The sequence below is a fragment of the Phyllobates terribilis genome, unplaced genomic scaffold (assembly GCF_046119375.1).
Source record: "Phyllobates terribilis strain yellow unplaced genomic scaffold, ASM4611937v1 Scaffold_3__8_contigs__length_932513732, whole genome shotgun sequence".
In the NCBI taxonomy this organism is placed as follows: Eukaryota; Metazoa; Chordata; class Amphibia; order Anura; family Dendrobatidae; genus Phyllobates; species Phyllobates terribilis.
In genome coordinates, this window is record NW_027362763.1 from 263,361,412 (window position 1) to 263,372,577 (window position 11,166).

Here is an 11,166-nt window from a genome sequence, read left to right on the forward strand (position 1 = left end):
TCCAGACTGTGTGTGTGGAAGCCAGAGAGCTCCACAGAAGGACTGTGTGGTGAAACCTTTATGTGCTACCCAGAGTGGGCGAAACCCCGCTCGCCTATGAACTGTACTATACTTTAACTTTTTGTTTTTCGTTATCCCGGAGAGTACGTATTTATTTTGTGGAACCCTGCTGAGGTTTATGCCATATATCAGTAAAAACCTGTAGGAAGTTAACCCGAGACGTGTTTCCTGTGTCTGCCTCTGTGAGAGCCGAGCAAGTCACTTTACCACAATACTTATATGTGACCTCAGCACACCCCACCCTGCGACATCCTTGTGGGATGCAAATAGATTGTGATGGCTGGGGGACCTTCATTAGGGGTGTCTAACATCTTTGTACATCTATTAAGTGGGAGTACAAAGATGGCAAACACCCGGTCACAGAAGCATAGCAGTGTACTGTAGCAGCGATCAAGCCAGTGCAGGAATCAGTGGAACTAAAAAAAAAGTGAAAAGCTGTAAAAATCTGTAGTTTTTTTTTTTAAAAAAAAGTACAAATTTAAGTCAAACTATCCCCTCTCCACCCGTTTTCCCCTTCTTCGATTAAAAAATAATAGCAAAAAACATATTTGGCATTACCACGACTAATAAAATGTGATTTTTTTTTTTCCCCGCACTATAAACCATAAGCCATAAGAAGCTATAAAAAAAATAAAAATGTCAGAATTGCTGTTTTTTGGATCCACCCCTCTCAAAAAATAAAAATAAAAAAACATTAAAAAAGTTGTATGCACACCAATATGTTTCATCGAAAGAAAAAGAAAAAGTTACGGGTCTCAAAATATGGCCACACAAAATCAAAATTTGTATTTTTAAAGTTTTTAAAATGTTAAAAGCATTAAAACAGGATAAGCAACTTTACAAATGCTGCAATCGTACTGACACCCCACCAAAGCAATTTTGCACATTTTTCAGTACATTACATGATAAATTAATGGGATAAAATAATGTAACCAATAAAAACAAAACATGATGGGAAGGGGTTAACAGTTCAATTTTAACGATTCATCAAATTATGTACCCCAAACTAGATGTCAACAGAAACTTAGTGTGACATTCCTAATGAGAGAATACAGTATTATTTATCATTCCCAGAGGAGTGCTACTCTCCAGCACGTACACTAGAAAAACAAAGCTCATAGATAGGGGCTGCACATGGAGCTGAGCGAGTACCAGGTAAGGTTAAATCAGTTTATAGACGTAAAAGGCTTTATTATTATCTCCTGTGGCTTCAATACGGTCATTGATTCCATGGAAACTCTATGATGTTTGATCTCCTCTTGGATGTGTTTGCCCTTCTCTCTACACAATGCCATCCACTGTGTCTGTACAATATGTCTAGTGTCATGCCCTAAACTGATTGAATGTGCTCCGAAAGTGTTTCCACATAAAATTTCCCAACAGAGCAGATTAGAATACAATGTGTGTGTGTCATGCCGCAGACATGGGGCTATTTCTAATAATGTAAGACCCATTTGTCAAGATCAAAATGTTGTGCAAGTATGTGCGAGAAAGTGTGGCTCAGCTTGTCTGTTATTTCTTGCAGGCTAAGCCTATGTTCACACATGTTGGGGGTTTTTTATGTCACAAATCTGCAGCAAAACTGATCTGTCAGGAAATCAGCTGCTTCAAAAATGCAGGTTTTGCTGCTTTATGCTTTTTTTATTCTTTTTTTGTGTGTGTTTTCAGCGTTTTTTTCACTGTCCTCCTGTCTCTATTTATGCATGTACTTAAAGTTTTGTGAAAAAAAAAACAACATTCTATTTTGCCATCAAAAACGCTGATACAAATTTTGATGCTTTTTCAGCGTTTTTTTTCACCACCCATTACTTCCTATGGGTGAAAAAACACTGAAAGAAGTGACATGCTCTATTTTCCAAAAAACCCAACCAAGGCACAAAATACACAACCACAAAAAAGACATGATGTGTGAACAGAGAATTTGGGTTTCTCATAGACTTTGCTGGTACTGCAAAACACAGCTGAAAATTTGCATAAAAACCTGCAGCAAAAAAACGCTGAAAAACACAACAAGTGTGAACATAGCCTTACTAGACTTCTGCTGCAGCAAGCTGCCTCCTAGCAAGAAGCAAAGTGGAGGTCTATCTGTAAAACCTTCTCTCTGCAAAGCTTCCTGCTTTACATAATGGAAATAGAGGTGAAGAAACCACAGTATTTCCCAAACTGTACTAAATAAACATTCTGTAAATATACAGTCAGAATTTACCACCTAGACCTCCTTTCTTTATCTTAGTCCATTTATGTATAATAATGTGATGGTAAAAAGATGGTTACTAATATGAATAGCTTATACATGAAGAGGACCTGTCAGCTTGCATGAAATGTCTGTTTTAGCAAATACTTGAATTCTCTATGAAATAATAATATACAGTTAGTTCAAGAAATATTTGGACAGTGACCGATTTTTTGTGATTTGGGCTCTGCATGCCACTATTTTAGATTTAACTTGAAACAACTGAGATGCAATTGAAGTGTAGACTTTCAGCTTTACTTAAAAAGGGTTGAACAAAAATATTGTCTTAAACGTTTAGGAATTGAAACCGTTTTTTCTACAAAGCCTCCTCACTTCAGGGGCTCAAAAGTAATTGGACAAATTAACTTTACCATAAATAAAATGTTCATTTTTGATACTTTGTAGAGAATCATTTGCAGGCATAACTGCCTGAAGTCTGGATACCATGGACGTCACTAACCACTGGGTTTCCTTCGTTGTGATACTTTGCCAGGCCTTTACTGCAGCTGTAACAATAAATGTTGGGCTCTTATCTTATTAATTCATTTGTAACGCAGCCTGAAGAAGGAGCCCCTCTGTGCTCTGAAAGCTTGCTGACTTTTGGGTCTATCACAGTGATCAAAAGCCCAATAATTAGTAAATAGGACAGCACTTGAGCTGTGCCTCGCTGTACACCCCCTTGATCATTCCCCGTGTCACCCCCCTAGTCAGATTAAAAAAAATATATTTTATAATTTGTATTTCTTTCATTCTTTGCTGTTAGGCTTAGGGTTAGGGTTTTTCAAAAATTAAAAAAAAATTATGGCAATATGACGACATATTCAATATGAAGACCTAATGTTTTCAAATTCTGTGTAGTACCTGTGATTTCAAAATGCTCACTATACCCCTGGATAAAATCCTTGAGGGGTTTAGTTTCCAAAATTGGGTCACTAGTGGGACGTTTCTGCTGTTTTAGGTGCCTTAGGGTTCCTGCAAATGTGACATGTCGCCTGGAATTTATTTCAGCCAATTTGTGTTCCAAAATTCGAATATTGCTCCCTCCGTTCCGAGCCCGGCCGTTTTTCCAAACAGAACTTTTTCACTATATGTAGGGTACCGCTGCGTTCGTAAGAAAGTGGATAACAAACTGTGGGGTCCACTTTTTGGTGTTACCTCTTGCAAAAGTGAAATAATTGGGGCTAAAGCAATAGTTTAGAGGTAAAATTTAAATGTTTTTTTTTTTTCATTCCACCTTGGATTGGGAAATGTTATTTTTTAATAATTTTGTACAGCATGAGTAACTGGTTTGAGAATATAAAGATTGAAAGTTTGAAAATTGCAAATCTTTTTTCTTCAAAATTTTCAGCAAAATTTTTTTACCACTATCATGAAGTACAATGTGTCACGAAAAAAACAATCTCAGAATCGGTGGGATCCGTTGAAGCATTCCAGAGTTATTACAGCATAAAGTGATACTGGTCAGATTTCTTACATTTGGCCTGGTCATTAAGGTCAAAATTAGCTCATTAAGTTAAGACTAGGGGCAGGGAACTTAGATTATTGGCACCACTTCCGTGGTAAAATAAACTAGCTTGGTGCTTAAACGTGTTTATTCTGCAAAATTATAACACATAAGAAAAACATGTAAATTTGGAAATTGGTATCGATCTAATTTATTTATTAGTGAAAAAGGTGCCAATAGACAACAACTGGACACGTTTCGAGCACCCTTTGTCCTCTTAGACACAGATTGAAACTCAAACTGAGCCTAAAAGCATGCAGGGTGCTCGAAACACGTCCAGTTGCTGTCTATTGGAACCTTTTTTCTTCCAATATATTTGAAAGAATTGGTCTTGACAACTGCCCACATTTTTAATGGACTTTATAATAAAGAATCATTATACTAAGCGGCAAAATAAAAATAAAATGTCACTCATCATGCATGGTGAAAGTCATATAAATTAACCCCCCACCTCCAAAAAAAATTGTAAAATATTGTCCATCTCTCTTGCAAAGAAATTAGCGAAAAGTCTGTCAATATATGTAATTATTATTTAATTGTTATTCTTATATAGCCATCATATTCCACTACGCTTTAAAAACATAATCATCACTGTCTCCAAGGGGACTCACAATCTAAATTTCCTATTAGTCTTTGGAGTGTGGGAGCAAACCGAAGAATCTTGAAAAAAAAACACGCAAACACGAGGAGAACATACAAAACTCCTTGCAGATGTTGTCATTTGTGGGATTTTAGCCCAGGATCATATGTACCCCATAGTACCATTGAAAATTCCAACTCGTCCTGTACAAAAACAAGCCCACATAAGAGCACCTTTACAGAAAAATTAAAACGTTTCATAGCTTTGAGACACAAGAAGGCACAAGTCCATTGAGCTCAACATATAATCCTAACATATCTTAACTTTGTAAGACAATGTTGACACCGCGATAGCCGTCCCATAACCTGAATACTATCCTAGCTTAATATAGTATACACAGATATGAATACAAACATTTAGCTAACACAAAAATTCTCCAGAGATACATGATAGACTTTTCCAAAGAAAATGTACAATTGAAAGTACCGTAAATTCATTGGTGGCCTTAATGTACTGCCGATAATTGACCTGTTTAAGCCAAGACAAATATGTAAGGAAGACAAAGTTCTAGCATAGGAGTAGGGTGTGTGAACATCTGCAAAACATTAAGTCATGTAACTTGGCAACAGTGAGGTGCTTCACGTATCTTCAATTTGAAGGATAGTGGAAAGTTAATCATACTTGAGACTGTGGTTACAGCTTAAGAAACAACTTGAAGTTTGAAAAATGTACTAAAAAAAATGTAGTCGTTAACATATAGCTGCAGGCGAAATGGAAGCTCCCCATGTGAGTTACTATATGACTACCTGATTCATACTACAACCCCTGGCAAAAATTATGAAATTGACGCGCCCCCTGGGCCGTGGGGTACTCGGTGCCGGGCCGGTCGTTGCTAGGGGAGATGTCACAGTGGCGGTGACCCGGTCCGTGACCCAGGGCGGTCAGTAAAAGGGGAATTTTATAGTTTTTATGTACAAAGTTCGTGACGCCACCTGTGGTATGTGGCTAAAGGGAGCCGTCGCTGCGGAGCAGGTCCTCTGGAGCTGATATTAGTGCAGCAAAGCTGGTGTGGCTCTCCACAGGTAGAGCTTAGCTCCAGGGCAGTGTAGATGATATAGGTGATGCTGGGCGTTGTAGTGCAGGGTTTGATGGCACAGCAATAATCAGTCCACAACTTAATGGCGGTTTCCTCTTATCTTTACTGGCGGTGATTAGGCAAACCGGGACTAGGGTACTGGCTAGAAGTGGAAGTCCAGGCAGCCTGGAAGCAAGTAAGGGATCCACCTCACCAGGTGAAGTTGGAGGCCTTCCCTTTCCACTAATCTCTTTGGCCCTGCTGCTTGTAGCTGTGTGGTGTCCCTCGTCCCTGAGTGCAACGTCTTTGTGCTCACCTGTATGGCAGGCAGCTCGGGCCTTGCTGATGCGTCGCTCCCACGTGGGGTGCTGCTGAGCCTCCGGGCGTCTGATGGGGCCAGGAGACCTGCAGTCTCCTGTCCTCCGGTTTCTGCTGCTGGGCCTTCAGTGCTCCACAGCCTCGGACTCCCGTGTCCGGTTCCTCTGTGTTGGTTCCTTCTGGGGTGAACTGCCGCGCAGCTCCACTCCCCAGCTCCTCTCTCGTCGACGTCCTCTCTTCAACTCCTCACACTAAGTCTAACTAACCCTGCCCCCAGATCCCAGTTGCCAAAGGGAGTGGCTCCCCTTGCTGGTCTGGAGCCAGGAACGTGTTACATGTTAGTATACCTGACTAGGGGACCCCTGCTTGCTTCCAGGCATGGCATCACCTCTTGTGAGGGAGGCAATTCCACTGTGGCAACCGGACCCCTGGGGTGCCACAGAATCACCGGGCATGGAGGATGTTCATTCAGTTGTTTAATGTTGTTGAAAAAAAGCAGATCACAGACATGGCACAAAACTAAAGTCATTTCAAATGGCAACTTTAGGGCTTTAAGAAACACTAAAAGAAATCAAGATAAAAAATGTGGTACTCAGTAAGGCTAATTTTTTTCAGACCAAGCAGAGGGAAAAAATTATGGAATCACTCAATTCTGAGGAAAAAATGATGGAATCACCCTGTAAATTTTCATTTCCAAAACTAACACCTGCATCAAATTAGATCTGCTCGTTAGTCTGCATCTAAAAAGGAGTGATCACACCTTGGAGAGCTGTTGCACCAAGTGGACTGACATGAATCATGGCTGCAACACGAGAGATGTCAATTGAAACAAAGGAGAAGATCATCAAATTCTTAAAAGAAGGTAAATCATCATGCAATATTTCAAAAGATGTTGGTTGTTCACAGTCAGCTGTGTCTAAAATCTGGACCAAATACAAACAACATGGGAAGGTTGTTAAAGGCAAACATACTGGTAGACCAAGGAAGACATCAAAGCGTCAAGACCGGAAACTTAAAGCAATATGTTTCCAAAACAGGAAATGCACAACAAAACAAATGAGGAACGAATGGGAGGAAACTGGAATCAATGTCTGTGACCGAACTGTAAGAAACCGCCTAAAGGAAATGGGATTTACATACAGAAAAGCTAAATATAAGCCATCATTAACACCTAAACAGAAAAAAACAACGTTACAATGGGCTGAGGAAAAGCAATCGTGGACTGTGGATGACTGGATGAAAGTCATATTCAGTGATGAATCGCGAATCTGCATTGGGCAAGGTGATGATGCTGGAACTTTTGTTTGGTGCTGTTTCAATGAGATTTATAAAGATGACTGCATGAAGAGAACATGCAAATTTCCACAGTCATTGATGATATGGGGCTGCATGTCAGGTAAAGGCACTGGGGAGATGGTTGTCATTACATCATCAATAAATGCCCAAGTTTACATTGATATTTTGAAGTTTTCTTATCCCATCAATTGAAAGGATGTTTGGGGATGATGACATAATTTTTCAAAATAATAATACATCCTGCCATAGAGCAAAAACTGTGAAAACATTCCTTGAAAGAAGACACATAAGGTCAATGTCATGGTCTTCAAATAGTCTGGATCTCAATCCAATTGAAAATCTTTGGTGGAAGTTGAAGAAAATGGTCCATGACAAGGCTCCAACCTGCAAACCTGATCTGGCAACAGCAATCAGAGAAAGTTGGAGCCAGATTGATGAAGAGTACTGTTTGCCACTCATTAAGTCCATGCCTCAGAGACTGCAAGCTGGTATTAAAGCCAGAGGTGGTGCAACAAAATACTAGTGATGTATTGGAGTGTTCTTTTGTGTGTTTGTTTTTCATGATTTCCATCATTTTTTCCTCAAAATTGAGTGATTCCATCATTTTTTTCCCTCCGCTTGGTCTGAAAACAATTACCCTTACTGAGTACCACATTTTTAATCTTGATTTCTTTTAGTGTTTCTTAAAGCCCTAAAGTTGCCATTTGAAATGACTTTAGTTTTGTGCCATGTCTGTGATCTGCTTTTTTTCAACAACATTAAACAACTGAATGAACATCCTCTGAGCCCGGTGATCCCATAATTTTTGCCAGGGGTTGTATAAATACTGATGTCAGGCCGAAATATATAAGGGGCACTCCCAAAAAATAAAGAAACTCAATGAAAATGGAAGTAAGGAGCTGAAATATAAAAAATTAAAATCTTTATAGTGCCAAATGTAAGAGTGTCAAATAAATTACAATAATTGGACAACCTGGTAGGATGAGGACCAAAACCCAAACAAGCGTTTCGCGTTAGCTTCCTCTAGGGGGTATGCTAATGCAAAACGCATGTTGGGGTTTTGCCCCTCATTCTCCCAGGTTATTCAATTATTGCAATATATTTGACAGGCTTACTTTTCCCACTATTTGCCACTACTGAGCTGGCATTATGTTTCTGTATATGTTCATGTATGTGGATAGGCACTAGACCGTGAGTCCCCTTATCGCTTCTATAGATATATACAGACCTATATGACTGTACATTGTCCTTGATATATCACTAAACTGTTTGTACACCTGTTCCCTGGGTAGGAGGGATCTCTGTGTCCCCATACTCTTTTTATGATAAAATTTTTAGCATATTTGTCATTGTTTTCATTAACCAATAAAGATTGTGTACAGTACATGGGATAGTATACACTTTGCATTGTATATTTCATGAGCTAAAAAGTCCATAGTTGAATATGCATGGAACTTTAGGAACTCAATGAGACTTTAACCCTTTCCTGACATATGATGTACAGTTACGTCATAAGTTGGGTCCCTGACTCATACGCAAGCTCATATGCCGGGCTTGCATTTATTCTGGCAGTTGATGATTGTATTATTCATCCATCATTCCACTCAACCTGCGGCTGTTAACCTGTGTATTACCATTTAACACATGCCAGAAGGGGCGCGAGTCATTCCACACGACTGTGACGTGATTGCGGGGCGACGATGTGTTGCCATGACAGCCGAGGGTCTGCTGAAGACCTCTATGCTTGTCATGAGGATTCACCTGTGAAAGTCAGTGTTTAGCTAATGTTCATAGGAGACCGTTATTTTCGCTATACATAGTGCGCTATTTATAGTACAAGCGATCAAAAAGTGAAGGAAAAATGTTTTGCAAAATATAAAAAAAATAAAATAAAGAAAAACGGTCAACTCACCTGCCTTTTGCCCCATTAAAAATAAAAGAAAAAAAAACCAAAACACATATTTGGTATCGCTGCTTTTGTAAAAGTCCGATCTATTAAATAATAAGATAAATTAGTCCAATCGGTAAACGGTATAAATCAAAACCGCAGCAACATTGCCATAAAATGCAATAAGAGGTGATCAAAACATCATATCTACCCCAAAATGGTATCAGTAAAACATCAGAGCACAAAAAATTAACCATCACACAGTCTTATATTCCGAAAATTGAAAATGTTACATTTTCCCGGAAAATGGTGAAACTAATTTTTATTTTTTACAAATTTCCAAAAAATTTTTACCACTTAAACGAAACAAAACATATACATGTTTAGTATCTATGTAACTGTACTGACCTGGAGAATCATATTGCCAGATATTGAACATGGTAAATATAAAACCCAAAGAACAATTGTGCAACTGCACTTTTTTTGCAATTTCCACACACTTTCCCCACTTTCCAGTGAATCACATGATAAAATGGCTTCATTGAAAAGTACAACTTGTCACGCAAAAAACAAGCTCTCATACGGTTACGTGGATGGAAAAATGGAAAAGTTATGGCCCTTGGAAGAAGGGGAGGAAAAAAAGAAAACGAAAAAATGAAGGACTTTCCAGATTTGTGCTAAGTGAAATGAATAAATACAATAAAACAATATGGTAAAAAATAATTTTGCACCGTCATGCCCAGTCCTGCCCATGGTCCCCCCACTTTGGCGGAGCTGGCCGGAACTAACAAAAAACAGCAAAAGTCGCAACATTTTTGCAGAACTCCGTGTTGTGATAACATTTTGCTACTTTTCAAAGTGTTTTGCGGAAATACTTTGATGAATCAATGGCATATTTCAAATTTACTGCAAAGAAAATAGGCATGTTTGCTTTTAAATGCCAGGACTGAATTTCAGACCACATAAACAGTCCAATTCTCAGCCAACCATATATCCATTTAGGCAGTCCAACTGCGGATGTTAACTTAAAACTCCTTCAAATAAAATATCTTTACAACCATTTGCCCTTTGCAGTCTATAACTAGCTGTAGAATGCCATAGTTACTTTAAGAGGAAATACTTGGAATATTTAGAGCACTGCCTATCATATAAGGGTAAATCAGCTGATGTGTCACAACACTGTTGGAATACAGGAAACACTACAGTACACTTTGATCAATATCAATAAGAACCCAAAGCCCACAGAATTACCATCCCTTACATAACCGGTGTGTAGGATTTGTCACTTAGTGCAGCAGATAGAGACTCCGGGAGTTTTGTTAGCACTTGAATATGCTTGGAAGTTCAGTGAAATGTGATGAAAAACAACCAAAGATCTAGTTTCCTCTACTACAATCTGATGCACATTGCAATATTTATTGACAATAGAAAATAATGCAGCATTAAACGATTGTCCATCAGTTTTTTTTATATAAAAAATGGCCCATTAGGGTCTAAAAATTAAATAATAATGTCTGCTCACCTACTGATTACCATGATTCCCAGATACTCCTCTGTAGCACCACCATGATCCAAGCTTCTTCCAGCATTGAAAGGTTGGAGAAACTTCTCCCAGCAGTAAAGAGTTACAATGAAGACATGATTAAAATGAACGTGATAAAAAGTCCCCCGAGTTAATATTAAATAACATGCATCTTTGTAGCTTTCACGGAAGTCATATTTCCAAAAAGCTATCTTGGGAATTGTGCCATTGTTGTGTGCCAAGTCTCAAAGAAGAATAAGGTCTTTCCTAATTGGTCGTATCTGACAAAACAAGTTCCCCTTGTTTTCGCTGCCTAATATAATGAGCAATATGCTGCAAAAACTATTACAATCTATCGATCTTGAGTGACACACAAACTGAGTCTTACATCTGCAAGTTAGTGGAGGTGGAGAGTATAAGAAGGTCATTGGGAATGAAAGTCTAACTGAAAAATTATGCAATATCATCCAAGAGTATGTTCAGTGCCAAGGCATAGAGGAATGCTTTCAGCCAAACATTCAAGATGAGGACAACGTAACAGGGGTAGAGATGGGCGGACCCGTGGATGTTCGAGTTGGTCAGGTTCGGCCAAACTTTATAAAAAAGTTTGATTCAGGTACCACATTGGTACCCGAACTTGATCCCAAACCCAGATCCCATTCAAGTGAATGGGGGGCCTGAACATTTGTG

General features: G+C 38.9%; 1 long non-coding RNA gene across 1 annotated transcript in view; it reads right to left on the reverse strand.

Moving 5' to 3' along the window:
* Positions 1-10,859, reverse strand: part of LOC141258064 (uncharacterized) — a 63,390-nt gene extending 52,531 nt beyond the window's left edge. Inside the window, exon 1 of the long non-coding RNA XR_012318186.1 lies at positions 10,477-10,859. This is a non-coding gene — a long non-coding RNA (uncharacterized lncRNA). The remainder of the gene's footprint in view (positions 1-10,476) is intronic.
* Positions 10,860-11,166: the final 307 nt, after the last annotated feature.